Source organism: Rhinopithecus roxellana, chromosome 16 (assembly GCF_007565055.1).
Source record: "Rhinopithecus roxellana isolate Shanxi Qingling chromosome 16, ASM756505v1, whole genome shotgun sequence".
Taxonomy (NCBI): domain Eukaryota; kingdom Metazoa; phylum Chordata; class Mammalia; order Primates; family Cercopithecidae; genus Rhinopithecus; species Rhinopithecus roxellana.
The window spans coordinates 50,365,445-50,392,981 of record NC_044564.1 but is presented as its reverse complement, the minus strand read 5'-3'; the positions used below and the strand labels follow the sequence as shown (position 1 = coordinate 50,392,981).

The 27,537-nt window shown below is 44.9% G+C and overlaps 1 protein-coding gene across 2 annotated transcripts in view; it reads left to right on the top strand.

Annotated features, from left to right (window-relative positions):
* The first annotated feature begins 11,154 nt into the window (after positions 1-11,154).
* Positions 11,155-27,537, top strand: part of TJP2 (tight junction protein 2) — a 142,781-nt gene continuing 126,398 nt past the window's right edge. The window contains exons 1-2 of one of the 2 annotated variants that reach the window (XM_010362958.2): positions 11,230-11,296; positions 11,414-11,648. The gene's annotated coding sequence lies outside the window, so the exon portion shown is untranslated. Of the gene's footprint in view, positions 11,649-27,537 lie in introns of both variants that reach the window. The other variant, XM_010362962.2, reaches the window with a different exon arrangement.

Below are 27,537 nucleotides of genomic sequence, written 5' to 3'. Positions count from 1 at the left end.
GCTGGCCAACATAGCGAAACCTCATTTCTACTAAAAATACAAAAATTAGCCAGGTGTGATGGTACACACCTGTAATCCCAGCTATTCAGGAGGCTAAGGTACAAGAATCGCTTGAACCCGGGAGGCAGGGGTTGCAGTGAGCCGAGATCATACTGCTGTACTCCAGGCTGGGCGACATAGTGAGACTCTGTCTCAAAAAACAAACAAACAAAAACAATAAACCAGGATACCATACAGCAGTAAAATTAGACAAAATACAGTTATATCTGCCGGGTGCGGTGGCTCACGCCTGTAATCGTAGCACTTTGGGAGGCTGAGGCAGGCAGATCATGAGATCAGGAGTTCAAGACCAGCCTGGCCAACATAGTGAAACCTTGTCTCTAATAAAAATACAAAAATTAGTTGGGTATGGTGGCCCATGCCTGTAGTCCCAGCTACTCGGGAGGCTGAGGCAGGAGAATCGTTTGAACCCGGGAGTTGGAGGTTGCAGTGAGCCGAGATTGTGCCACTGTACTCCAGCTTGGGCAACAGAGTAACACTTTATCTCAATCAATCAATCAATCAATAAAAAATACAGCTATATCCAACAACCAGAATAAATCTTGGAAATATAATTTGCATGAAAAGAGTTGGTTGCAGAAGGCTACATACAGTGTGATTCCATTTTTATAAAGAAGCTCAAAGCCAAGCTAATCCAAACAACATGTTGTTTAGGAAGACTTACATGTTTGTTAAACTGTTTTTTTTTTTTTTTTAATGAATGCATACTTTAGGATTGTGATTACCTCGAAATGGATAGAGAAGATGGGTTTAGGATTTGGAAGGTACATGGTGGCTTTAAAAGCAACGGCAATGCTTTATGCATAAATTGTATGGTGGGTTTGTGTATTCATTTTATTATGCACTCCCAAGCTTACAGAGATGTTACTTATTTTATATATATATCAAATATTGTATAATAAAATTATGTAAGTGAAAAAATGCTACTTTTATAAAATAGAATAATCAAGCAAACATGTTAAGTTAAAACCTAGAGAACTAGGGTTCTAGATTTGTAACTTTAACTAATTGGATATTTATTTTGGAACCAAAGCAAACATCTGAATAGTCCATACAGAAAGACATTTAACACATCATATAGTGTACCGTTGTTTATCCCGCCATTCTTTTGGTGGCTAAAAATATAATTTTAATTTTTGCTATTTCAGATACATAGGAATAAGCATTTTTGAAATTATCTCTTTCCTTCTTTTTTTTTTTTTTTTTTTTTTTTTTTTGAGACGGTGTTTCATTCTTGTTGCCCAAGCTGGAGTGCAATGTTGCAATCTCAGCTCACCGAAACCTCTGCCTCTGGAGTTCAAGTGATTCTCCTGCCTCAGCCTCCTGAGTAGGTGGGATTAGAGGCACCTGCCACCATGCCAGTCTAATTTTAGTACTAGTAGTAGTAGTAGTAGTAGTAGTAGTAGAAGAAGAGATAGGGTTTCACCATGTTGGTCAGACTGGTAGCAAACTCCTGACCTCAGGTGATCCACCCGCCTAGGCCTCCCAAAGTGCTGGGATTACAGGCGTGAGCCACCGTGCCCGGCCTATCTCTTTCAACACTTGTGTGAGTATTGTTTGTTGAGATAGATGCTTCAGAATGGAGTTGCTGAGTCAAAGGGTGAGGAGACTGAAGTTGAGACTCGGAGAAGTTAAATGTATAACTCATATCACATAGGCAGCAGGTAGCAAAGCCAACAGGGCTCCTTTTGGGGCTCCACATCACCCCCATTACAAAGAAAACACTGGTCCTGGCCAGGCACGGTGGCTCACGCCTGTAATCCCAGCACTTTGGGAGGCCGAGGCAGGCAGATCATGACGTCAGTAGATCGAGACCACCCTGGCTAACAGGGTGAAACCCTGTCCCTAGTGAAAATACAAAAAAATTAGCTGGGCGTGGTGGCGGGCACCTGTAGTCCCAGCTACTTGGGAGACTAAGGCAGGAGAATGGTGTGAACCTGGGAGGCAGAGTTTGCAGTGAGCCAAGATCACGCCACTACACTCCAGCCTGGGTGACAGCTCGAGACTCCATCTAAAAAAAAAAAAGAGAGAAAACACTGGTCCTGCTCAGCTCGGCGCCTGTAGTCCCAGCCACTCAGGATGCTGAGGTGGGAGGATCATTTGATCCCTGGAGTTCAAGTCCAGCCTGGGCAACATAGCAAGACCCCATTTCTAAGGAAAAGAAAATGAAAACATTGGTCCTGTCAAAACTAGTGCCCCACTTTCCACTTTGATTTGACTCTTTCCCTTTCTTGTTTGTCCAGACTGCAGGTGAAGTTCAGTATTGATTTCAGGACCTCAGGACACAGAACACAAGAGCTCCCTGTCACAAGAGGCACAGAATAGAGCTTTGTCTCCTGAAAAGGCTTGATTGCTTTTACAGGACTGTCTTGGTGCCAGTGGCAGGGAGGGAGGCTCTGCTGAGCACCAAGTCAGAACTCAGAGTTCCTGCCCCATTTTTCATAGTACTGCCCTTGTAACCCAAGGAGGCGTCCCATTTTATTTCCCTGGGCAGATTTTGCAATGCTCAGTTGTCAAAGTGGAAAAGTTTATTAGCTACGGAAAATGCTGTTTTGCTGATTACAGAAAAATACAGACAAAGAAATACATACAATATACACCCACAATGACAAGAGAAACAAAGATAATGTCAGTTACCACCTATGCTTGCCAGAGTCCCTTTCTTCCTACCTGAACACATTCCAGAACAATCCAATTCTTCTTTGAAATGTTCATTTTATTGCAGATACAGAAAGAAATCAAACAAGATCGGGTGTGGTGACTCATGTCAGTAATCCCAGCTCTTTTGAGGGCTGAGGCAGAAGTTCCACTTGAGGTCAGAAGCTCCAGACCAGCCTGGCCAACATGGTGAAACCTTCATCTCTACTAAAAATACAAAAATTAGCTGGGCATGGTGGCAGCCACCTGTAATCCCAGCTACTTGAGAGGCTGAGACAGGAGAATCACTTGAACTTGGGAGACGGAGGTTGCACTGAACTGACATCTCACCACTGCACTCTAGCCTGGGCAACAGAGCGAGACTCCATCGAAAAAAAAAAAAAAAAGGCCAGGCACGGTGACTCACGCCTGTAATCCCAGCACTTTGGGAGGCTGAGGCGGGCGGATCACGAGGTCAGGAGATCGAGACCATCCTGGCTAACACGGTGAAACCACGTCTCTGCTAAAAATACAAAAAAAGTTTGCCGGATCAGGAGGCGGGGGCCTGTAGTTCCAGCTACTCGGGAGGCTGAGGCAGGAGAATGGCGTGAACCCGGGAGGCGGAGCTTGCAGTGAGCTGAGATCGCATCACTGCACTCCAGCCTGGGCGACAGAAGGAGACTCGGTCTCAAAAAAAAAAAAAAAAAAAAAAGACCGGGTGCAGTGGTTCACACCTGTAATCCCCACATTTTGGGAGGGTGAGGCAAGTGAATCACCTGAGGTCAGGAGTTCAAGATCAGCCTGACCAATATGGCAAAAACCCATCTCTACTAAAAATACAAAAATTAGCTGGATGTGGTGGCCAGCGCCTGTAATTCCAGCTACTCGGGAGACTGAAGCAGGATAATCTCTTGAATCTGGGAGGCGGAGGTTGCAGTGAGCCAAGTTTATGCCATTGCACTCCAGCCTGGGTGGCAGAGTGAGATTCCGTCTCAAAAAAAAAAAGAAAAGAAAAAGAAAAATTAAATTAATATGCCATTCAGACACATGTAGTAGGAACATCAACTCTATATACTAAATCAATGGTATGTGAATAAAACATGACATTAAATAATTTTCCTAAATTTTTTACCAACTTAGAGAATATAGAATTTCTTCAAATATCTCATAATTTTTTCTAGAGGTTTTTGTTAGTTTGTTTGTTTTTACCAAGACCCAAACAAGATTTACACATTGTATTTCACTGATCTCTCTTAAGTATTTTAATCTACAGGTTTCTCCTCCATCTTTTTTTTTTTTTTTTTTGAGACGGAGTTTCACTCTTGTTACCTAGGCTGGAGTGCAATGGTCTGGATCTCCTGACCTCATGATCGGCCTGCCTCGGCCTCCCAAAGTGCTGGGATTACAGGCGTAAGCCACCGCACCCAGCCTTTTTTTTTTTTTTTTTGAGACAGGGTCTCACTATTTTGCCCAGGCTGATCTTGAACTCCTGACCTCATGTGATCCTCCTGCCTCAGCCTCCCAAAGTGCTGGGATTATAGGCAGTGGCTATCACACCCAGCCTGAGTGATTTTTCTGTTATGAGTTTTTTATATCCTGGACTTCATTTATTGCACCCGGCAGTAGTGTAGTGTTGTTTAACACATTCCTCTATTTCAAGAGTTTTTCTCAACAGTTAGTTGGATCTAGATGCTGGGTCAGACACTAGTTTGCTCTTTTTGGCAAGAATATGTCATTTGTGGTTGTATTTCCATCAGACGGCACATAATGCCTAGTGATCTCCTTTTCTGTGATGTGAGCAGCTATTCAATGACCACTGCCTGGATCCATTATTTTATTGAGTTTTACAAAATGCTGGTAATTCAAATGTTGTCATTCCTTATTTATTGGCTGACATAATTTCCTCATCGAGTCTTCAGTTACCCTGAGATACAAGTGGTACATACACATCTTAGCTTGGGTCTTCCAGGAAGCAGAGAATAGAGACAAAGGCTTGACTGGACAATGTGGTGATCCTAGGCAAAGAAGTGAGGGATGGAGAAGCAGGAGCGACAATTCAAGGGAGCCTCACTGAGTAGGCTGCTGCTTCAGGTTCCTGACTGGTTGGTTGTGTGTGACCATATGAGTTGTATAGAATGAGTCTCGGGCTTCTTCATCTTGCGGGGAAAAGGGAGCAAGGTTTATCAGTTCCTATCCCCCACTGGTTAAAAGTTAGACCATGAAACATTAACTCATTCACACTTTAGGGTGGTGGGTGCATGGGCAGCCTGATAGCTTCCACGGATCCCCACACTGTCATTAAGAGAGAACCCCTGGAGTGGGAAGTAAGAGGTAAGGATTTTTTTTTTTTTTTTTTTTTTGAGCTGGAGTCTTGCTCTTGTCATCCAGGCTGGAGTGCAATGACACGATCTCAGCTCACTGCAACCTCTGCCTCCCGGGTTCAAGCAATTCTCCTGCCTCAGCCTCCTTAGTAGCTGAGATTACAGGCACCCACCATCGTGCCTGGCTAACTTTTGCATTTTTAGTAGAGACAGGGTTTCGCCATGTTGGCCAGGCTGGTCTCAAATTCCTGACCTCGTGATCTGCTCGCCTAGGCCTCCCAAAGTGCTGGGATTATAGGCATGAACCACCTCATCAGGCCAAATGGGTAACTTTTTTTGGGGGGGGGGATGGAGTCTCACTCTGTTGCCCAGGCTAGAGTGCAATGGTACGATCTTGGCTCACTGCAACCTCCACCTCCCGGGTTCAAGAGATTCTCCTGCCTCAGTCTGCCAAGTAGCTGGGACTACAGGCGCACGCCACCATGCCCAGCTAATTTTTGTATTTTTAGTGGAGACGGGGTTTCACCATGTTGGCCAGGGTCGTCTCTATCTCCTGACCTCGTGATTTGCCCGCCTTGGCCTCCCAAAGTGCTGGGATTACAGGCGTGAGCCACCACGCCCGGCCAACCAAGTGGTACAGTTTTTAAGGGTTGTCCCTGCATAAAGCTGGTCAGAGCCCACCTGGAACTTGTTGCTACAGTAGTGGCTGGAATAAGACAGGTAAGGCCAAGAAGATCTGAAATGGTGCATAGAAAATGTTAGATCCAGAAAAGGCAGGCAAAATGTGCAATTCTTTGCCTTCATTTACCATTTGCCATCTTTCAAAATAATGAATTAGTTCTATTGTATTTCCAAAGTTGAGCAATTAAGATTTTTTTAAAAGCATCATTATGACTCATGGATATACAAATATTTGATATGTCTCAATTTATTGCTGTTATTTTTCTTATTGATGCTCAAATTTATTCCACTTTGGCCAGTAAGAGTTTCTGCAAATTGGTTCCAGACGACATTTCAAATAAATTTGTTTCTGAGAGCTTCCTTGCTTTCTGAATTGGCAAGATATTCCAGGCTTATTTGGCATTCATCTTACTCTAGACCTATTACCAACTATGTCTCCAAGGATAAGTAGAACCTTTTGAAGGAAAATGGTATTTTGAGAGCATAGTGTGGGATCTGAGTTGTTCCTGTCAGTTTGGTTATTGTTTGTTTTCAGTGAGTAGATCGTGGACTTTATTAATTTTATTTATTTATTTATTTTAAGAAAAGTAAATCATGAGTTATAAGTAATGATTCCAACTCAAATTTTAATATTGCTCAACTTCTTTGATTTTATATTTATCTTTTACACTGAAAAATCTTGGCTGGGCGCGGTGGCTCACGCCTGTAATCCCAGCACTTTGGGAGGCCGAGGTGGGTGGATCACGAGGTCAGGAAATTGAGACCACCCTGGCCAACATGGCGAAACCCCGTCTCCACTAAAAATACAAAAATTAGCTGGGCGTGGTGGCGGGTGCCTGTAGTTCCAGCTACGCAGGAGGCGGAGGCAGGAGAATGGGGTGAACCCGGGACACGGAGCTTGCAGTGAGCGGAGATCGCGCCACTGCACTCCAGCCTGGGCAGTAGAATGCGACTCTGTCTCAAAAAAAAAAAGAAAAAAAGAAAAAGAAAATTCTTGATTTCTAAGGATATTAACATAATTACTGCTAACATTAAGATTACTGAAAAAGGTTATCGTTTTTTTTTCTTAAAGTTCTCTTTGTCCTTAGGTATATCCCCAAAGGACATAGAGTCAAAAAATTGTGGATTTTCTCACTCAGTCATCCAGGCTGAAGTGGAGTGCAGTGATGCGATCTCTGCTCACTGGGCTCAAGCAATTCTTGTGCCTCAGCCTCCATGCCTGGCTAATTTTTGTATTTTTACTTTATTTATTTGTTTGTTTATTTATTTATTTACTTACTTAGAGATGGAGTCTGGCTCTGTTGCCCGGGCTGGAGTGCAATGGCACGATCTCAACTCACTGCAACCTCCGCCTCCTGGTTCAAGCTATTCTCCTGCCTCAGCCTCCTGAGTAGCTGGGATTACAGGCACGCACCACCACACTCAGCTAATTTTTTTGTATTTTTAGTAGGGACGGGGTTTCACCATGTTGGTCAGGCTGGTCTCAAATTCCTGACTTCATGATCTGCCCTCCTCGGCCTCCCAAAGTGCTGTGATTATAGGCTTGAGCCACCGTGCCCGGCCTGGCCTTATTTTTGTATTTTTAGTAGAGATATCCTGTTGACCAGGCTGGTCTCAAACTCCTGGCCTCAAGTGACCTTCCCGCCTCGGCCTCCCAAAGTGCTGGGATCAAAAGCATGAGCCACTTTGTCCAGTCCAAACAATTACTTGTTTCTGTGTGTGGTTTTTTGTTTTTTGTTTTCTTTTGAGACAGAATCTGGCACTATTGCCCAGGCTGGAGTGCAGCAGGGTGATCTGGGCTCACTGCAACCACTGCCTCCCTGGTTCAAGTGATTGTCCTGCCTCAGTCTCCTGAGTAGCTGGGATTACAGGCATGTGCCACCATGCCCGGCTAATTTTTGTATTTTTTTTTTTAGTAGAGATGGGTTTTCTCCATGTTGACCAGGCTGGTCTCCAACTCCTGATGTCAGGTGATCTGGCCACCTCGGCCTCCCAAAGGGGTGAGCCATTGCTCCTGGCAATAATTGTGTTTTAAAGTCACTTTATATAATTTCCCTTTACACTGTTAAGCTACCAACTTGATACCAGTGTTCATGTGTTGCATTTTGCTTTTTTAAAATTTAGTTTTGTTTCATAAGAATGTAAAACATTTATGTCATTCCAAAGTCGAATGCATAAAACATGGTATATTCTCTTTTTTTTTTTTTTTTTTTTTGAGAGTCTTGCTCTGTTGCCCAGGCTGGAGTGCAGTGGCGCGATCTGGCTCACTGCAACCTCTGCCTCCTGGGTTCAAGCAATTCTCTGCCTCAGCCTCCCAAGTAACTGGGATTACAGGCACCCACCACCACACCTGGGTAATTTTTTTTTTACTGCTTTCACAGGTAAACAGTAGCATCCTACATACACCTTTATTACTTTGTTAATACCCTAGTTTCTGACAAATTATTGTTCATCTTTCTTAAAATTGCAGTGTTCTTCAGGCTTGATCTTCCCTCTTGTTGAAATAAGTTGTTGATGGGTATCATCAGAAGTCTAACCTAAATGAAACTGAGTTTCTGTTTTTGTTTTGAGACATTGTCTTGCTCTGTCACCCAGGCTGGAGTGCAGTGGCACAATCTCAGCTCACTGCAACCTCCGCCTCCCAGGATCAAGCGATTCTCCTGACTCAGCCTCCTAAGTAGCTCGGATTACAGGCATGCACCATCATGCTTGGCTAATTTTGTATTTTTACTAGAGGCGGAGTTTTACCATATTGGCCAAGCTGGTCTCCGAACTCCTGACCTCGTGATCTGCCCGCCTTGGCCTCCCAAAACGCTGGGATTATAGGCATGAGCCACCATGTCCGGCCTAAACCTGAGTTTTATAAAAAGTACTGTTATCCATTCTGTTACTTCTGGCAAAAGTTTGCGTGGGGAAGAAGAGTTTGGCAGTCCTAAGCAAAGTTGTCTGGAGTGAGTGATGGCATCCTCCTGAGAATTTTGTGTGTGTGGTAAAATATAAACAGCATAAAATGTATCGTTTTAACTTTTTTTTTTTTTTTTTTTTGAGACGGAGTCTCACTCTGTTGCCCAGGCTGGAGTGTAGAGTGCAATGGTGAGATCTTGGCTCACTGCAACCTCTGCTTCCCAGGTTCAAGCAATTCTCCTGCCTCAGCCTCCCGAGTAGCTGGTATTACAGGCGTGCGCCAGCATGCCTAGCTAATTTTTGTATTTTTAGTGGAGATGGGGTTTCACCACGTTGACCAGGCTGGTCTCGAACTCCTGACCTCAAGTGATCTGCCTGCCTCAGCCTCCCAAAGTGCTGGGATTACAGTTTGAGCCACCCAGCCCAGCCGTTGTAACCTTTTTTTTTTTTTTTTTTTTTGAGAGGAGTCTCGCTCTGTCGCCCAGGCTGGAGTGCAGTCGTGCCATCTCGGCTCACTGCAAGTTCTGCCTCCTGGGTTCACGCTATTCTCCTGCCTCAGCCTCCTGAGTAGCTGGGACTACAGGCGCCCGCCACCACGCCCGGCTAATTTTTTGTATTTTTAGTAGCGACGGGGTTTCACCGTGGGAGCCAGGATGGTCTGGATCTCCTGACCTCGTGATCCGCCCGTCTCGGTCTCCCAACGTGCTGGGATTACAGGCATGAGCTACCGTGCCCAGCCCGTTTTAACCATTTTTAAGTGCACAGTGTAAGGCACTGAAACTGCCTTTGCAGAACTATAACTGAGGAAATTATGACAGTGAAAGAAATCAGACCTAACTGACTCTATCTTGCTTCTAACCCTTAAGCTGTCCTTGTTCATTCCTGGGCATAGGAGGAACTAACTTTGGGAAGGAATTCGATTCATGGTTTGACTCTGAAACGAAATTGATAACAGCCCTATCCCGAAAATACCCACTTCTTGCCTGGGGTCCAGTCTGCCTTTGCAGGACTAACAAATTAGCTACAAGATTAGAAATTAACAATTTAGGGGTCTTGCAGCTTCGGGATCCAAGAGTCTGAACCTCTCCAAATTTGCTCCTGTGGATAGCATCACTATTGTAAAACCTAAGAGCAGTGCTTGAGATATTTTGCAGACCCTGCACTCCATGGATCAGCTGACACCACCCAGACCAGTAACCTGGCCCAACCAGTTCTGCCATCGCAGATAAGAACAGAAGACATAGGAAAACCTAACTTCGACCCCGCTGTGATTCCATCTCCAACCTGACCAATCGGGACTCCCCACTTCTCAAGCCCCTAACCGCCAAATTATCTTTAAAAACTCAGGGCACGTTGCGGTGGCTCAGGCCTGTAATCCCAGCACTTTGGGAGGCTGAGGCGGGTGGATCACCTGAGGTCAGGAGTTCCAGAGCAGCCTGGCCAACGTGGTGAAATCCGTCTCCACGAAAAACGTAAAAATTAGCTAGGCGTGGTGGCGGGCGCCCGTAATCCAGCTACTCAGGAGGCTGAGGCGAGAGAATCGCTTGAACTCAGGTGGAGGTTGCAGTGAGTCGAGATCGCACGTGCCACTGCCCTCCAGCCTGGGCGACAAGAGCGAAACTCGCTTTCAAACAAAACAAGCAAACAAAAAACCCTAAACCAACCAACCAACCAACCAAACAAACAAACAAAATCTGATCCCCGAATGCGTGAAGAAACTGATTTGAGTAATAATAAAACTCCGGTCTACCGCACAGCCGGCTCTGCGTGAATTACTCTTTCGCCATTGCAATTTCCCTGTCTTGATAAATCGTCTCTGTCTAGGCAGCGGGCAAGGTGAACCCACTGGGCAGTTACAGCATTATTAGGTATACTAACACTGTTATGCAAACATCCCCACTCTCGGTCTCCAGAACTTTTTGTCATCCCACATTGAAACTCTACCGATTAAACACTAAGTCCCCATTCTCTTCCCAGGGTTTTTAACAAGCCATGTTAAACCGAAGGGGCACCTGCTTGCCAGGTGGAGGCCTGGGCACTGGGAGGGTTCTGCCCTCCCGACTGAGCAGGGACTCCCGAGGTGACTAAGCAGGCTTTCTGGGTAGCGCTCCCGCCCTCACCTATTGTCCGGGTGGAGGAACCGGTATTTCCGGATTGGGGCCTCAGACCCAGTGATCCCGGCAAGGGCGAGACTGGCGGGGGAGGGGAACGGAAGCGGGTCGTAAAAGTTAACTTTACACTAAAATCATTAACTTGTCTCACATCCCTCAATAAAAGCAGTGACCTCCCCGCCCCTCCAAGAGCCCCCCGCGCACCCACAGTGGCCCACAACCATGCTTCCCGGGGGCTTTGAAGGGTAGAGGAGCTAACCTCCTCCTTGCCCATACCCTGGAAAGGATCAGGAATCGGACCTGGGCACGCATAGAGAAAGAAGCCCAGCAAATTCTTCTTGCACCCGCTCTGGGAAGAAGCTGAGCTGCAGTTCTGTGTAAAAGAAAAGAGGCGGCAAAGTGGGCGCGCAGGCTCCAGTGACAAAGGTCTCCCAGGCGGCCGCGGCCCCTGCCCCACCGCTGGGTGGCGTCCGTGCAGGCCCACCGTGTCCGCCCTTCCCGACACCCCAAAGTAGCGCTGCGAGCAGCTGCTTCTCCCTCCCGGTCTCGCGCGCCCAGAACCCACTGGTCTCAAGGAAGAAGGTGACAGCCACCGCCCACCTCCTTCCCCTCCCGGTCGCCGCTCTCTGGCTCGCCACCGCCCAACTCCCCCTGCCCCCACCCTGGATTTTTTTCCCCTTCTCTCAAACCTCTAAACAGGAAATAGCCCAAGTCACAATAATATACGGGAGCAGCCGCGGAGGCCGCTGGCGCCCTCCCATTCCCGGGGAGCCTCCCGCACTCCGGCTCGGGTGAAGTGCTGCCAGCGACGCGCGCAGGGAGCGCAGTGGACACCAGCCCAGCAACTAGTGCCGCGCCGCCCAGCGCCCCGGAGAGCCGCCCTCGTCCTCGCCCAGCGCCCGACACCGCCGGCCGCGGCCGCCACCCGCTCTAGGCGAGTACCCTCCTCTGTCTCCCTCCCCGGCCCCGGTGCTGCCTGCACCGCGCCCTGGGAGAGCCGCCGAGGCGCGGCAGCTTGTGCCCAGGCGTCGCCGAGATGCCTTCCCTCCTGTCCCTACTTTGGCCAGTGAATGATTTGGTGGGCGAGAATTCGCGCTGGTGCCCTGGGTCGTTTGTGCAGGCGGGGGTGGGGGCAGCGCGAGTAAGTAGGGGTTGAAGTCCCCTAGGTTTCTCTGCAGAGTGCGCGGTGTACTTCATCGGACATTTACTTTTTCCCTGCTTCCCCATCGCCCCCGGGGCGGCAGCGCCTCACAGGGTCTCTTTGGGGGAATCATCAACAGGTGTGCCTGAACACGCACCTGCGGCAGCCACAGGTGTCTGGGAGCCACCTTCTTTCTCCTCCCTGGCCTGGCACCCTTTCACTCAAGGGACGGAAACTGTTTCACTTTCTGCTGAGCTTCTCTTTTACCCGATTAAAAGGGCCTTTGAGTTTCTGTTGGCGCAGCCAACCGTATCTGGAGGGGGCAGGAGCTGGTGCCTTGGAGTGACGCGAGCGGAGCGCGGCGCTGGTTATTGGAAGCTGGTGGGGCTGCCTGAGTGCCCGCTGAGCCTCCGCCGCGGGGCTTGAAAACTCCGCACTCCAGAGAGCTTGACTGCGCAGCCCTAGAGGTGCTCGCCCTGCTCGCGCAGCCCGAAAAACGGGGATCTCCTCCGCCTAACGCGGCAGAGCCTTAGAAGACATTTAAACAACAACAACAGCAACAAATTTCGCTTTCTGACCCATTTGTAAGGGAGGGGCCGAGCTTGTCAGCATATACAGGGCGTTGTCAGTTTTCCAGGGATGCATTGCAAGGTTCTTCTGTAGGGAGCTCTCAGTCAAAACCGAGTCAGAGATCTTTATGTTGGAAAAAGGCCACTGAATTCCAGGCATTCTTCGAGCTTGAGAAGGGCATTTTCAAGAGTGTTTTGAAGTTTGCACGAGGGCTTTCTGTGCAACTAAGTGTCTCAACTATCCTTATTGTCTGTGGCTGCTTCCCAGTCCCAGAGGTGGGCGGGTTCCGTAGGGAGGCCTCCGCAGGCAGGTCTTCTGTCCAGGTTTCTAAACGCATTTCCACAAACGTGGTCGATAGGTAAGTTAAGCCCTTAACCAATTCACTTGAGAGATACTATCTATCCTCTTCGTCTCCTGGTGAGGAGACTGTTATTCTAGTTGGTGATAGGGTGACACTCTGTGTACTTTGAAGTGTTCAGGTGTCTTGCCACTTTAAGTAAGGTCCATGTTCACGGTTGCATTACCTGGAGGCCTTTTGAAATGCAGGATCTCAGGCCCCACCCAGATCTGCTGAATCAAGATCACCCAAGGGATCCATTTGCACATTAAACTCTGAGAAGCCCTGGCCTAGGTATGTTGGAGGGAAGTTTTCTGTTCAGCTTTCAAGGAGTGCTTTACATTTCCATCAAGTTATGTATTTGAATCTTTGTTTTGCCCACCAGGACCAACACTCTACACCCCAGGGTGACAGGAAATGTGATTAACATACTGGCCTGTGATTTTTTTTGATTCTATGATTTTTATGATTATATTTGGTAAAATATACATAAAATAAAGTGTACCATTTTAACCATTTAAAAATGTACCCTTAATTCACGGGCATTAAGTACATTCACAATGTTGTGTCACCATCACCACTACCCATTTCCAGAAATTTTTCATCATCCCAAACAGAAAGCCATTAGAATACCCTATTCCCTCCTTTCCCCAGCCCCTGGGCTTCTGGATACTTTTAATTATTATTATTATATTTTTTGGAGGAAGCAGAAGATGTTGACTAAGAATGTACAGTAAATGTCTCAAAAAATAAGAGAATGTATAGTAAATGTGTAGTAGAATCATGCTGGCAGAATATGAACAAACATTTGGGAATTCCTGGGTAGACAAAGCACTATAGCTCAAGGTTCTTAGAGTACATGTACTTTCTTTAATAGAGACAACCGTAAACCCTCAAGGGTTTCCTATTTTGACTGAAATGGAATGGAGTTACCCAGTGCTCAACCTGCTCTAATTAACTAAGCATGGATGCCTGATGATCTCTAACTCTGCGCTTCTCTGAGCTGGCCTCATCTTAGGTGTCCTGTTGATATTGGGTTTAGTTTTTTTGTTTTTGTTTTTCCATTATTTTATTTTATTTTCTGAGACAGAGACTTGCTGTGTTTCCAGGCTAGAGTGTAGTGGTGCGACTTTGGTTCACTGCAGCTTCAACCTCTCAGGCTCAAGTGATCCTCCCACCTCAGCCTCCCAAGTAGCTGGGACTACAGGTGCACGCTACCACGCCTGGCTAATTTTGTTTATTTTTGTAGAGGCTAATTTAAATTATTATTATTATTTTTTTCTGTAGATCGGGTTCTCGCTTTGCTGCCCAGTCTAGTCTTGAACTCCTGGCTTTAAGCCATCCTCCCGCCTTGGCCTCCCAAAGTATTGGTATTACAGGTGTGAGTCTCCGCTATTTTTTCTTGACCCTTGACTCTTCTTGTGTTAAGACTTTCATCAGAATGAGGTTATCAACTTGTAGTAAGAATTTACAGCTTCCTTTGATTGAAAAGTCCCTTTGAAATGGTGAATGAAGATAATTCAAACGGCAAGATTTGGCAGAATCTCTCTCTTCAGAAGATTCCTGCGTTCACAGACTTTCAGAATGTTATTACTTCCTTTTAATTCTAGTAAGGAAGGAGAGAAAAGATTTGCCCTCCTATAGTATGTTCTCTTCTGAAATAACAACATAGTTCAGAGTTTTATTTGGTAAATGGATGCGTTTTGCAATCTACATAAGAAAACATTTCTTAGAAAATGTCCAGTGAATGGTTTTATCAGTGATTCAGTGATGTTTGGGGAATCACCTGGTAGCTTAGTAAAAGTAGAAACTCTCCAAATATTCCAGATTTACTAAGTCAAACTCTTTTTTGTTTGTTTGTTTTTTTGAGATGGAGTTTCACTCCTGTCACCCAGGCTGGAGTGCAATGACGCAATCTTGGCTTACTGCAACTTCCGCTTCCCAGGATCAAGCGATTTTCCTGCCTTAGCCTCCCCAGTAGCTGGGATTACAGGCATGTGCTGCCACGTCCAGCTAATTTTTGTATTTTTAGTAGAGACGGGGTTTCTCCATCTTGGTTAGGCTGGTCTCAAACTCCTGACCTCAGGTAATCCACCTACCTCGGCTTCCCAAAGTGCTGGGATTACAGGTGTGAGCCATTGTGCCTGGCCAAGTCAAAGTCTTTATACTACAATCTGTGCATTTAATAGCAGCCTGAGTGATTTTTTTTTTTTTTCTGAGACAGAGTCTAACTCTGTCATCCAGGTTGGAGTGCACTGGCGCCATCTGAGCTCACTGCAACCTCTGTCTCCTGGGTTCAAGCAATTCTTGTGCCTCAGTCTCCCAAGCAACTGTGACTACAGGCATGCACCACAATGCCCAGCTAATTTTTAGTAGAGATGGGGTTTGTCCATGTTGGCCAGGCTGGTCTTGAACTCCTGGCCTCAGGTGATCTGCCCACCTCGGCTTCCACCTCCCAAAGTGCTGGGATTACAGGCATGAGCCACTGTGCCTGGCCCACCTTGAGTCTGATATGTAACTAGGTTTGGGGTCACTAAAATAAACACAGATGCACACGCACACACACTCGAATGTGAGTGCAAACCAAGATATAAAATTAATCTGAAGTTACAAGAGAACACAATTTTATATACAACATGAAATAAAATTAACAATAGTTTCTTCCTTATAATTAGGTAGACAGTTCAAGTTTGGCAAATCTAATCAGCACCTTTTGATATTGATCATCATTGAACTTTAGAATCCCATGTCCAGAACTACTGGTCTCCATAGGAGATATCAAGGTACTGGGCTAGTATTTGATTTAGCATTAATGAACGTTAGTTGTGTGCCCATTGTGAAACAGCGTTTTTCAGATATACTGTCATTAAATCTTTTTTTTTTTTTTTTGAGACGGAGTCTTGCTCTGTCGCCTGGGCTGGAGTGCAGTGGCCGGATCTCAGCTCACTGCAAGCTCCGCCTCCTGGGTTTACGCCATTCTCCTGCCTCAGCCTCCGAGTAGCTGGGACTACAGGCGCCCGCCACCTCACCCGGCTAGTTTTTTGTATTTTTAGTAGAGACGGGGTTTCACCATGTTAGCCAGGATGGTCTCGATCTCCTGACCTCGTGATCCACCCGTCTCAGCCTCCCAAAGTGCTGGGATTACAGGCTTGAGCCACCGCGCCCGGCTTGTCATTAAATCTTTACGGCAACCATGAGCATGGTATTTCTTTTTTTCTCATTTTACGGAAGAGAAAATTGAGGCCACTTTGGGTCTTCTTGCTTGAAATCATGATTCTTTTCATGGTCCTCCCACGTAGAATAAGAAATTCCTTACTCCCCTTCACCTCCAACAGTTATATTGAGATATAATGCATGACAAGCTGTGTACAGTATTCATAAATTCTTCATTCAAATCTTTTGAAACATCAGGTACTGTGCTAGGCCCTGAGGCAAATAAAAGGATGAGCCAAAATGGAAATAAATTTCAAAAGAGCAAAGGACTCAAAAGCAAAAGGTTCTTTCCATGGTACCATGAGACCTCCCATGAGTTAGATTATACTTGAATGGGGTCTTAGGTTGGCTAGGCCAGCTCCCCAAAAAATCAAGTCTTGGGGCATTTTCTTATTGAGATGGTTCAGAAGTGTCATCTCTGCATGACAGTACCTACCTGGCACCCTGAAACGCTACACAGTGTAGAAGAAAGGACCCAGGATTTAGGTGCAAAAGAACTGACCTCTGCTACAAACAGCTGAATGAACCACAGTAAATCTCATAAGCTCGAAGCTGCCACATGCTGTTATATAAAATAAAGGAAATAATTTTCTTGCTCCTGAATTATAGTGAAGACTCAAACAGACCTTATTTGTACAAGGGCTTGTAAAATGTAAAATGATAACAAAGGCTGCTCACCTCCATTTGGGAGAAATTTATAATGCAAAGGAAATAGAAAAAGCCATACATTGACCTAGCACTGTTCAGTTTACTTTTTAGTTAACTGAGACTATCTATAATTCTCTTTCAGCTTTGGCCATTCTTGTTTTAAATAGTTACATTGAGATATAATTCACATTATATACAATTCACCTATTTAGTCTACAATTCAATGTCTTTTTTTATTATTATTATACTTTAAGTTCTAGGGTACATGTGTATAACGTGCAGCTTTGTTACATATGTATACTAGTGCCATGCTGGTGTGCTGCACCCATCAACTTGTCCTTTACATCAAGTATAACTCCCAATGCAATCCCTCCCCCATCCTCCCTCCGCATAATAGGCCCCAGTGTGTGATGTTCCCCTTCTCGAGTCCAAGTAATCTCATTGTTCAGTTCCCACCTATGAGTGAGAACATGCGGTGTTTGGTTTTCTGTTCTTGCGATAGTTTGCTGAGAATGATGGTTTCCAGCTGCATCCATGTCCCTACAAAGGACACAAACTCATCCTTTTTTATGGCTGCATAGTATTCCGTGGTGTATATGTGCCACATTTTCTTAATCCAGTCTGTCACTGATGGACATTTGGGTTGATTCCGAGTCTTTGCTATTGTGAATAGTGCTGCAATGAACATACGTGTGCATGTGTCTTTATAGCAGCATGATTTATAATCCTTTGGGTATATACCCAGTAATGGGATGGCTGGGTCATATGGTACTTCTAGTTCTAGATCCTTGAGGAATCGCCATACTGTTTTCTATAATGGTTGAACTGGTTTACAATCCCACTAACAGTGTAAAAGTGTTCCTATGTCTCCACATCCTCTCCAGCACCTGTCGTTTCCTGACTTTTTAATGATTGCCATTCTAACTGGTGTGAGATGGTATCTCATTGTGGTTTTGATTTGCATTTCTCTGATGGCCAGTGATGAGGAGCATTTTTTCATGTGTCTGTTGGCTGTATGCATGTCTTCTTTTGAGAAATGTCTGTTCATATCCCTTGCCCACTTTTTGATGGGGTTGTTTGTTTTTTTTCTTGTAAATTTATTTGAGTTCTTTGTAGGTTCTGGATATTAGCCCTTTGTCAGATGAGTAGATTGCAAAAATTTTCTCCCATTCTGTAGGTTGCCTGTTCACTCTGAGGGTAGTTTCTTTTGCTGTCCAGAAGCTCTTTAGTTTAATTAGATGCCATTTGTCAATTTTGGCTTTTGTTGCCATTGCTTTTGGTGTTTTAGACATGAAGTCCTTGCCCATGCCTATGTCCTAAATGATATTACCTAGGTTTTCTTCTAGGGTTTTTATGGTATTAGGTCTAACATTTAAGTCTCTAATCCATCTTGAATTAATTTTTGTATAAGGAGTAAGGAAAGGAGCCAGTCTCAGCTTTCTACTTATGACTAGCCAGTTTTCCCAGCACCATTTATTAAATAGGGAATCCTTTCCCCATTTCTTGTTTCTCTCATGTTTGTCAAAGATCAGATGGCTGTAGATGTGTGGTATTATTTCTGAGGACTCTGTTCTATCCCACTGGTCTAGATCTCTGTTTTGGTACCAGTACTGTGCTGTTTTGGTTACTGTAGCCTTGTAGTATAGTTTGAAGTCAGGTAGCGTGATGCCTCCAGCTTTGTTCTTTTGACTTAGGATTGTCTTGGCAATGTGGGCTCTTTTTTGGTTCCATATGAACTTTAAAGCCGTTTTTTCCAATTCTGTGAAGAAACTCATTGGTAGCTTGATGGGGATGGCATTGAATCTATAAATTACCTTAGGCAGTATGGCCATTTTCATGATATTGATTCTTCCTATCCATGAGCATGGTATGTTCTTCCATTTGTTTGTGTCCTCTTTGATTTCACTGAGCAGTGGTTTGTAGTTCTCCTTGAAGAGGTCCTTGACATCCCTTGTAAGTTGGATTCCTAGGTATTTTATTCTCTTTGAAGCAATTGTGAATGGAAGTTCATTCCTGATTTGGCTCTCTGTTTGTCTGTTACTGGTGTATAAGAATGCTTGTGATTTTTGCACATTAATTTTGTATCCTGAGACTTTGCTGAAGTTGCTTATCAGCTTAAGGAGATTTGGGGCTGAGATGATGGGGTTTTCTAAATATACAATCATGTCATCTGCAAACAAGGACAATTTGACTTCTTCTTTTCCTAACTGAATACCCTTTATTTCTTTCTCTTGCCTGATTGCCCTAGCCAGAACTTCCAACACTATGTTGAATAGGAGTGGTGAGAGAGGGCATCCCTGTCTTGTGCCAGTTTTCAAAGGGAATGCTTCCAGTTTTTGCCCATTCAGTATGATATTGGCTGTGGGTTTGTCATAAATAGCTCTTATTATTTTGAGATATGTTCCATCAATACCAAATTTATCGGGAGTTTCTAGCATGAAGGGCTGTTGAATTTTGTCAAAGGCCTTTTCTGCATCTATTGAGATAATCATGTAGTTTTTGTCTTTGGTTCTGTTTATATGCTGGATTACGTTTATTGATTTGTGAATGTTGAACCAGCCTTGCATCCCAGGGATGAAGCCCACTTGATCATGGTGGATAAGCTTTTTGATGTGCTGCTGGATTCAGTTTGCCAGTATTTTATTGAGGATTTTTGCATTGATGTTCATCAGGGATATTGGTCTAAAATTCTCTTTTTTTGTTGTGTCTCTGCCAGGCTTTGGTATCAGGATGATGTTGGCCTCGTAAAATGAGTTAGAGAGGATTCCCTCTTTTTCTATTGATTGGAATGGTTTCAGAAGGAATAGTACCAGCTCCTCCTTGTACCTCTGGTAGAATTCAGCTGTGAATCCATCTGGTCCTGGACTTTTTTTGGTTGGTAGGCTATTAATTATTGCCTCAATTTCAGAGCCTGCTATTGGTCTATTTAGGGATTCAACTTCTTCCTGGTTTAGTCTTGGGAGAGTGTAAGTGTCCAGGAAATTATCCATATCTTCTGGATTTTCTAGTTTATTTGCGTAGAGGTGTTATTTGACAGCAGTTTGTATTTCTGTGGGGTCGGTGGTGATATCCCCTCTATCATTTTTTATTGCGTCTATTTGATTCTTCTCTCTTTTCTTTTTTATTAGTCTTGCTAGCAGTCTATCTATTTTTTGATCTTTTCAAAAAACCAACTCCTGGATTCATTGATTTTTTGGAGGGTTTTTTGTGTCTCTATCTCCTTCAATTCTGCTCTGATCTTAGTTATTTCTTGCCTTCTGCTAGTTTTTGAATGTGTTTGCTCTTGCTTCTCTAGTTCTTTTAATTGTGATGTTAGAGTGTCAATTTTAGGTCTTTCCAGCCTTCTCTTGTGGGCATTTAGTGCTATAAATTTCCCTCTACACACTGCTTTAAATGTGTCCCAGAGATTCTGGTATGTTATATCTTTGTTCTCATTGGTTTCAAAGAACATCTTTATTTCTGCCTTCATTTCATTATGTACCCAGTAGTCATTCAGGAGCAGGTTGTTCAGTTTCCATGTAGTTGAGCGGTTTTGATTGAGTTTCTTAGTCCTGAGTTCTAGTTTGATTGCACTGTGGTCTGAGAGACAGTTTGTTATAATTTCAGTTCTTTTACATTTGCTGAGGAGTGCTTTACTTCCAATTATGTGGTCAATTTTGGAATAAGTGCGATGTGGTGCTGAGAAGAATGTATATTCTGTTGATTTGGGGTGGAGAGTTCTGTAGATGTCTATTAGGTCTGCTTGGTGCAGAGATGAGTTCAATTCCTGGATATCCTTGTTAACTTTCTGTCTCGTTGATCCATCTAATGTTGACAGTGGGGTGTTGAAGTCTCCCATTATTATTGTATGGGAGTCTAAGTCTCTTTGTAAGTCTCTAAGGACTTGCTTTATGAATCTGGGTGCTCCTGTATTGGGTGCATATATATTTAGGATAGTTAGCTCTTCCTGTTGAATTCATCCCTTTACCATTATGTAATGGCCTTCTTTGTCTCTTTTGATTTTTGATGGTTTAAAGTCTGTTTTATCAGAGACTAGGATTGCAACCCCTGCTTTCTTTTGTTCTCCATTTGCTTGGTAGATCTTCCTCCATCCCTTTATTTTGAGCCTATGTGTGTCTCTGCATGTGAGATGGGTCTCCTGAATACAGCAAACTGATGGGTCTTGACTCTTTATCCAGTTTGTCAGTCTGTGTCTTTTAATTGGACCATTTAGTCCATTTACATTTAAGGTTAATATTGTTATGTGTGAACTTGATCCTGTCATTATGATATTAACTAGTTATTTTGCTCATTAGTTGATGCAGTTTCTTCCTAGCATCAATGGTCTTTACATTTTGGCATGTTTTTGCAATGGCTGGTACTGGTTGTTCCTTTCCATGTTTAGTGCTTCCTTCAGGGTCTCTTGTAAGGCAGGCCTGGTGGTGACAAAATCTCTAAGCATTTGCTTATCTGTAAAGGATTTTATTTCTCCTTCATTTATGAAACTTAATTTGGCTGGATATGAAATTTTGGGTTTAAAATTCTTTTCTTGGCCAGACGCGGTGGTGCAAGCCTGTAATCCCAGCACTTTGGGAGGCCGAGATGGGCGGATCACGAGGTCAGGAGATCGAGACCATCCTGGCTAACACGGTGAAACCCCGTCTCTACTAAAAAATACAAAAAAACTAGCCGGGCGAGGTGGCGGGCACCTGTAGTCCCAGCTACTCCAGAGGCTGAGGCAGGAGAATGGCGTAAATCCGGGAGGCGGAGCTTGCAGTGAGCTGAGATCCCGCCACTGCACTCCAGCCCGGGCGACAGAGCAAAACTCCGTCTCAAAAACAAAAAAAAAAAAAAATTCTTTTCTTTAAGAATGTTGAATATTGGCCCCTACTCTCTTCTGGCTTGTAGAGTTTCTGCCGAGAGATCTGCTATTAGTCTGATGGGCTTCCCTTTGTGGGTAACCCGACCTTTCTCTCTGGCTCCCCTGAACAGTTTTTCCTTCATTTCAACTTTGGTGAATCTGACAATTATGTGTCTTGGAGTTGCTCTTCTCAAGGAGTATCTTTGTGGCGTTCCCTGTATCTCCTGCATTTGAATGTTGGCCTGCCTTACTAGGTTGGGGAAGTTCTCCTGGATGATATCCTGAAGAGTGTTTTCCAACATGGTTCCATTTCCCCCCTCACTTTCAGGCACCCGAATCAGACGTATATTTGGTCTTTTCACATACTCCCATACTTCTTGAAGGCTTTGTTCATTTCTTTTTCCTCTTTTTTCTTTAGACTTCTCTTCTTGCCTCATTTCATTCATTTGATCCTCAATCGCTGATACTCTTTCTTCCAGTTGATCGAGTCGGTTACTGAAGCTTGTGCATTTGTCACATATTTCTTGTGTCATGGTTTTTATCTCTGTCAGTTCGTTTGTGGCCTTCTCTGCATTGATTATTCTAGTTATCCATTCTTCCATTCTTTTTTCAAGATTTTTAGTTTCTTTGCGCTGGGTACGTAATTCCTCCTTTAGTTCTGAGAAGTTTGATGGACTGAAGACTTCTTCTCTCAACTTGTCAAAGTCATTCTCCATCCAGCTTTGATCCGTTTCTGGCGATGAGCTGCGTTTCTTTGGAGCGGGAGATGCGCTCTGAGTTTTTGAATTTCCAGCTTTTCTCCCCATCTTTGTGGTTTTATCTGCCTTTGGTCTTTGATGATGGTTACACACTGATGGGGTTTTGGTATGGGTGTCCTTCCTGTTTGTTAGTTTTCCTTCTAACAGTCAGGACCCTCAGCTGTAGGTCTGTTGGAGATTGCTTGAGGTCCACTCCAGACCCTGTTTGCCTGGGTATCAGCAGCAGAGGCTGCAGAAGATAGAATATTGCTGAACAGCGAGTGTACCTGTGTGATTCTTGCTTTGGAAGCTTCATCTCAAGGGTGTACCCCGCTGTGTGAGGTGTGGGGTGTCGGTCTTCCCCTAGTGGGGGATGTCTCCCAGTTAGGCTACTCAGGGGTCAGGGACCCACTTGAGCAGGCAGTCTGTCCATTCTCAGATCTCAACCTCCGTGTTGGGAGATCCACTGCTCTCTTTAAAGCTCTCAGACAGGGTCCTTTGTGTCTGCAGAGATTTCTGCTGCTTTTTTTTGTGTTTAGCTGTGCCCTGTGCCCAGAGGTGGAGTCTACAGAGACAGGCAGGCCTCCTTGAGCTGCTGTGGGCTCCAAACAGTTCGAGCTTCCCAGCGGCTTTGTTTACCTACTTAAGCCTCAGCAATGGCGGGCACCCCTCCCCTAGCCTGGCTGCTGCCTTGCCCTTAGATCACAGACTGCTGTGCTAGCAATGAGGGAGGCTCCGCAGGCGTGGGACTCTCCCGGCCAGGTGTGGGATATAATCTCCTGGTGTGCCATTTGCTAAGACCCTTGGTAAAGTACAGTATTGGGGTGGGAGTTACCCGATTTTCCAGGTGTTGTGTGTCTCAGTTCCCCTGGCTAGGAAAAGGGATTCCCTTCCCCTTTGCACTTCCCAGGTGAGGCGAAGCCTCGCCCTGCTTCAGCTCTCGCTGGTCGGACTGCAGCAGCTGACCAGCACCAATTGTCAGGCACTCCCTAGTGAGATGAACCCAGTACCTCATTGAAAATGCAGAAATCACCCGTCTTCTGTGTTGCTGGCGCTGGGAGCTAGAGACTGGAGCTGTTCCTATTCGGCCATCTTGCTCCGCTCCCCACCCCAATGTCTTTTAGTATATTCGTGGAGTTGTTAACCATCACCACAATCAATATTAAGAGATTTTCAAGGCTAGGTCTGGTAGCTCGTGCCTGTAATCCCAGCAGTTTGGAAGGCTGAGGTGGGAGGATTGCTTGAGCCTGGGAGTTCAAGTCCAGCCTAGGCAACATAGGGAGACCCCTGTCTCTACAAAAACCTTAAAAATTAGCTGGGCATGGTAGTCTTTGCCTATAGTACCGGTTACTCAGGGGGCTGAGTTGGGGAATCAATTGAGCCTAAGCGACTGGGGCTTCGGTAAGCTATGATCATGCCCCTGGACTCCAGCCTGGGCGACACAGTAAGACCCTGTCTCAAAAAAAAGAAAACATTAAAAAAAAGAAAGATGTTTTTAATGCCCCCCAAAGAACATTTTCCCCAGTAAACCCCCTCCACCCCTTAGCTGGCTCCTGTCAATATTCCCCCCCCACCCCCAACCAGGCTACCAGGAATCTACTTTCTGTCCCTATAGAGTAGTCTATTCTGAACTTTTCATATAAATGGAATCGTAGACTATGTGACCCTTCATGTCTGGCTTCTTTCACTTAGCATGTTTGCGAGGTTTATCTATGGGAGCTGTGGTTCATGCCAGTAATCCCACTCCTTTGGGGGACCAAGGCGGGAGGATCACCTGAGTCCAGGAGTTTGAGACCAGCCTGGGCAACATGGTGAAACCTGTTTCTACAAAAACAAAAACTAAAGGCTTATGTACATTGTAGTATGTATCTGTTCCTTTTTTTTTTTTTTTTTTTTTTTTTTTTGAGTCAGGATCTTGCTCTGTTGCCCAGGCTGGAGTGCAGTGGCACAGTCATGGTTCACTGCTGCAGCCTTGAACTTCAGGCCTCAAGCAGTCCTCCTGCCTCAGCCTCCCAAAGTGCTAAGATTATAGGTGTCAGCCATCATGCCAGGCCACTACTTTGTTCTTTTTATTGCTGAATAATCATCCATTGCATGAACATGTCATGTTTTGCTTATCCGTTCATCCATCATGGGCATCTGGATTGTTTCTGCTTTTTGGCTGTTATGAATAATGTTGCTATGAACACTCATGTACAGGTTTTTATGTGGACATATGTTTTCATTTGCTTGGGTACATACCTAAAAGTGGCAAATATATGGTAACTCCATATTTAATATTTTCAGGAATTGCCACACTGTTTTCCAGAGTGGCTACATTCTTCTACAGTCCCACCAGCCAGGTATTCAGGTTCCAATTTCATGTCTTCATACACATACATTATTACTGTTGTCTGTCTTTTTAAATTTTAACCATGCTAGTTGGTGTGTGGTTTTGGATTTTACTTCTCTGATGGCTAATGATGTTGAATATCTAACTTTTCATGTGCTTATTAGACCATTCTTCCTGGACTTTTTTCTTGATTCTTTTCCAAGGGAAAATGACACAAGGTAAGAGGAAATGCTGTTTTGAATAGATTCTCCAGTTTCAATGGTTTAGATGAGCAGAATACTGAAAATGTAGATTGAGCCCTTTGCTCTTTTGGAGTTTCTTTCAGCTTAGGCCTCAGGGCCTAGTGTGATACCTGATGTTCCTAAAGATTTGAATGAAGAATTAATGAATACATAGTTTCTTGGGGTTGATGGGGAGTAAGTAAGCAGGGACTTACTATTCTACCTGCTGATTTAATGTCCATGAAAAAAATCATACACTAAGATGTTAATAACGCACACACACAAATGGGCTAGTGCACATGGTGGACATTTTAAACTCTTTCACCAAAATATTTATTGATTAACATCTGTCAGGGCCAGATGAGGTGGTTCACGCCTGTAATACCAGGGAGAGGTATTTGCGAGGCTGAGGTGGGCAGATCACTTGAATCCAAGAGTTCGAGACCAGCCTGGCCAACATAGTGAAACCCGGTCTCTACTAAAAATATGAAAAATTAGCCAGGCATGGTGGCGTGTGCCTGTCCTCCCAGCAACTCAGGAGGCTGAGGTGGGAGAATCCTTTATGCCTGGGAGGTCAAGGCTTCAGTGAGCTGTGATTGCACCACTGCATTCCACCTGGGCAACAGAGCAAGACCTGTCCCCCAACCCCAAAATATCCGTCAATTCTACTTACTAAAATATACAATAATATACTTTAAAATCATATTAATACATTGTCTGTTTATTTTATTAGGGTACTCTTTATTTTATTCTCAAGTACTGCCAAATGAAGAGTAGACTAAGGCTGGGCACAATGTCTCACGCCTGTAATCCTAGCACCCTGGGAGACTGAGGCATGCAGATCACTTGAGGTCAGGAGTTCGAGACTGAAACCGGGCACAGTGGCTCACGCCTGTAATCCCAGCACTTTGGGAAGCTGAGGCAGGAGGATCACCTGAGGTCAGGAGTTCAGGATCAGCCTGGCCAACATAGTGAAGCCCCATCTGTACTAAAAATACAAAAATTAGCTGGACGTGGTGGCAGGCCTGTAACCCCAGCTACTTGGGAGGCTGAGGCAGGAAAATCGCTTGAACCCAGGATGCGTAGGTTGTAGTGAGCTGAGATCATGCCATTGCACTATAGCCTGGGGGACAAGAGCGAAACTCTGTCTCAAAAAAAAGAGTAAAAAAAGAGTAGACTAATAAGACATTTTTCACGAGTCAGTGCATTTTTGTTCTTTCTTTCCCAAGCTGCATGGCAGTGTTTTTTCTTTGTAGCCATGGAGAATTATCTTCGTTCTCTACAATCACAAGCCAGTAATAAGTTTCTTAAATATCTGTTGTGTTTTGGAGGCTCGCTATATTGACCTCAGGTTATACTGTTTGGATCTTGTATTATGGGGAAATGTCGGTAATAGCAGAGAACTAGGGAAGTCAGCTGGATTTAGAAAAAGAAAACTTCCATTTGAAGATTCTTTGAGACAGCAGTGGGATAGGTGAATGGAAGTGTGTAGTGCAGTGATTCTCAAACATTAGTTTGCATCTGAACCATCTGGAAGGCTTGTCAAAATACAGATCGCGGGCCCCCCTCCTGGAGTTTCTGATTTCGTAGATCGGGCGTGGGGGCTCAAGAATCTGTGTCTAAGAGTGCCCACCCAGGTCATGCTGCTGCTGCTGCTCTGGGAATCCCACTTTGAGAATCAGTGGTTTGGAGGCTTTTGGAAGCGTGGGATCGAACTTGCATGAGGGAAGGGGCCGGGCTTGAGGCTGGTCTGGGTATCCTGTGTGTGCGGGGTCTTAGTTGAGTACCAGCCACCAAGTACCAGGTGGCTTGGTAGGTACCAGCCAAAGCAGGGCGCATAGACAAGTGGTGAGGGCGAATGCAGGAATACTGTGGGGAGGGGTGGCTGCGAGACAGATCAGAGCCAGCTAAGAGATGGGGAAGGAATGGGCAGAGGGTTATGAGGAGACCTGGGTGAGTGAAAACCCACAAACTCATCTGTAAAGGTTCAGGAGAGTGAGGACATGTATCGGTGTTGGTGTCAGGAGAGGGACTGAGCAGTCATCCGGATGGTAGGTGTGCAGGCCTGGCCTTTCCGCCATACCTTCAGGAAGGGCAGCATCCCTAGGCAGTGGGATGTGCTGCTTGTGGCCACAGGGTCACATGTGGACTTTCCTGTAAGATTAGGGAATTCCTTCAGTCTTTCCGGCCGTAGTCCCAGGGGTCATGACTAAGTTCTCTCCCTCTTTCTGCCTGTCACTGATAATCAACCTAAAACCAGGATGACTTTTACAAACCAGAAGCAAGACTTCTTTGTGCAAGGAGTTACTGTCATCTCTAAAACTGGAGTTTGTGTCCTTGTGTGCATTTGCCTGCTCAGCTTAATAGCTTTAGGCATCCAGTCTTCTTAACATAACTTGATATAAGCCGATTCTGATGCTGACATATGGAAGTGTTTTTGACAATCCATGTTGTGAAGGTCAGGAGGTTTGCTACAGGAAAGAAATCCAAGAAGGGCAGTGGCCGACTGGTGTTGGGTCCTCTGAAAGTGAGCTGTGTTCTACCCTTCCTGCTCATGTCACAAAGCCAAGAGAAACATCCCCTAATTTGATTGTATATTTCATTTTAAAGGAATCCTCATTGTGTCTGAGGATGTAAAATATTTCTCTTGGGTTTCGGAAAGAGGCCAAAGCCTGCCCCAAGGTGTTCTCTGTTATCATTTGGGGCACCTGTTGTTAGCAGAAAGCAAGGTGATTTTTTTTTTTAGTGCTTGTAAACCAACTGCCTGGTGACTTGCTGTGTGGT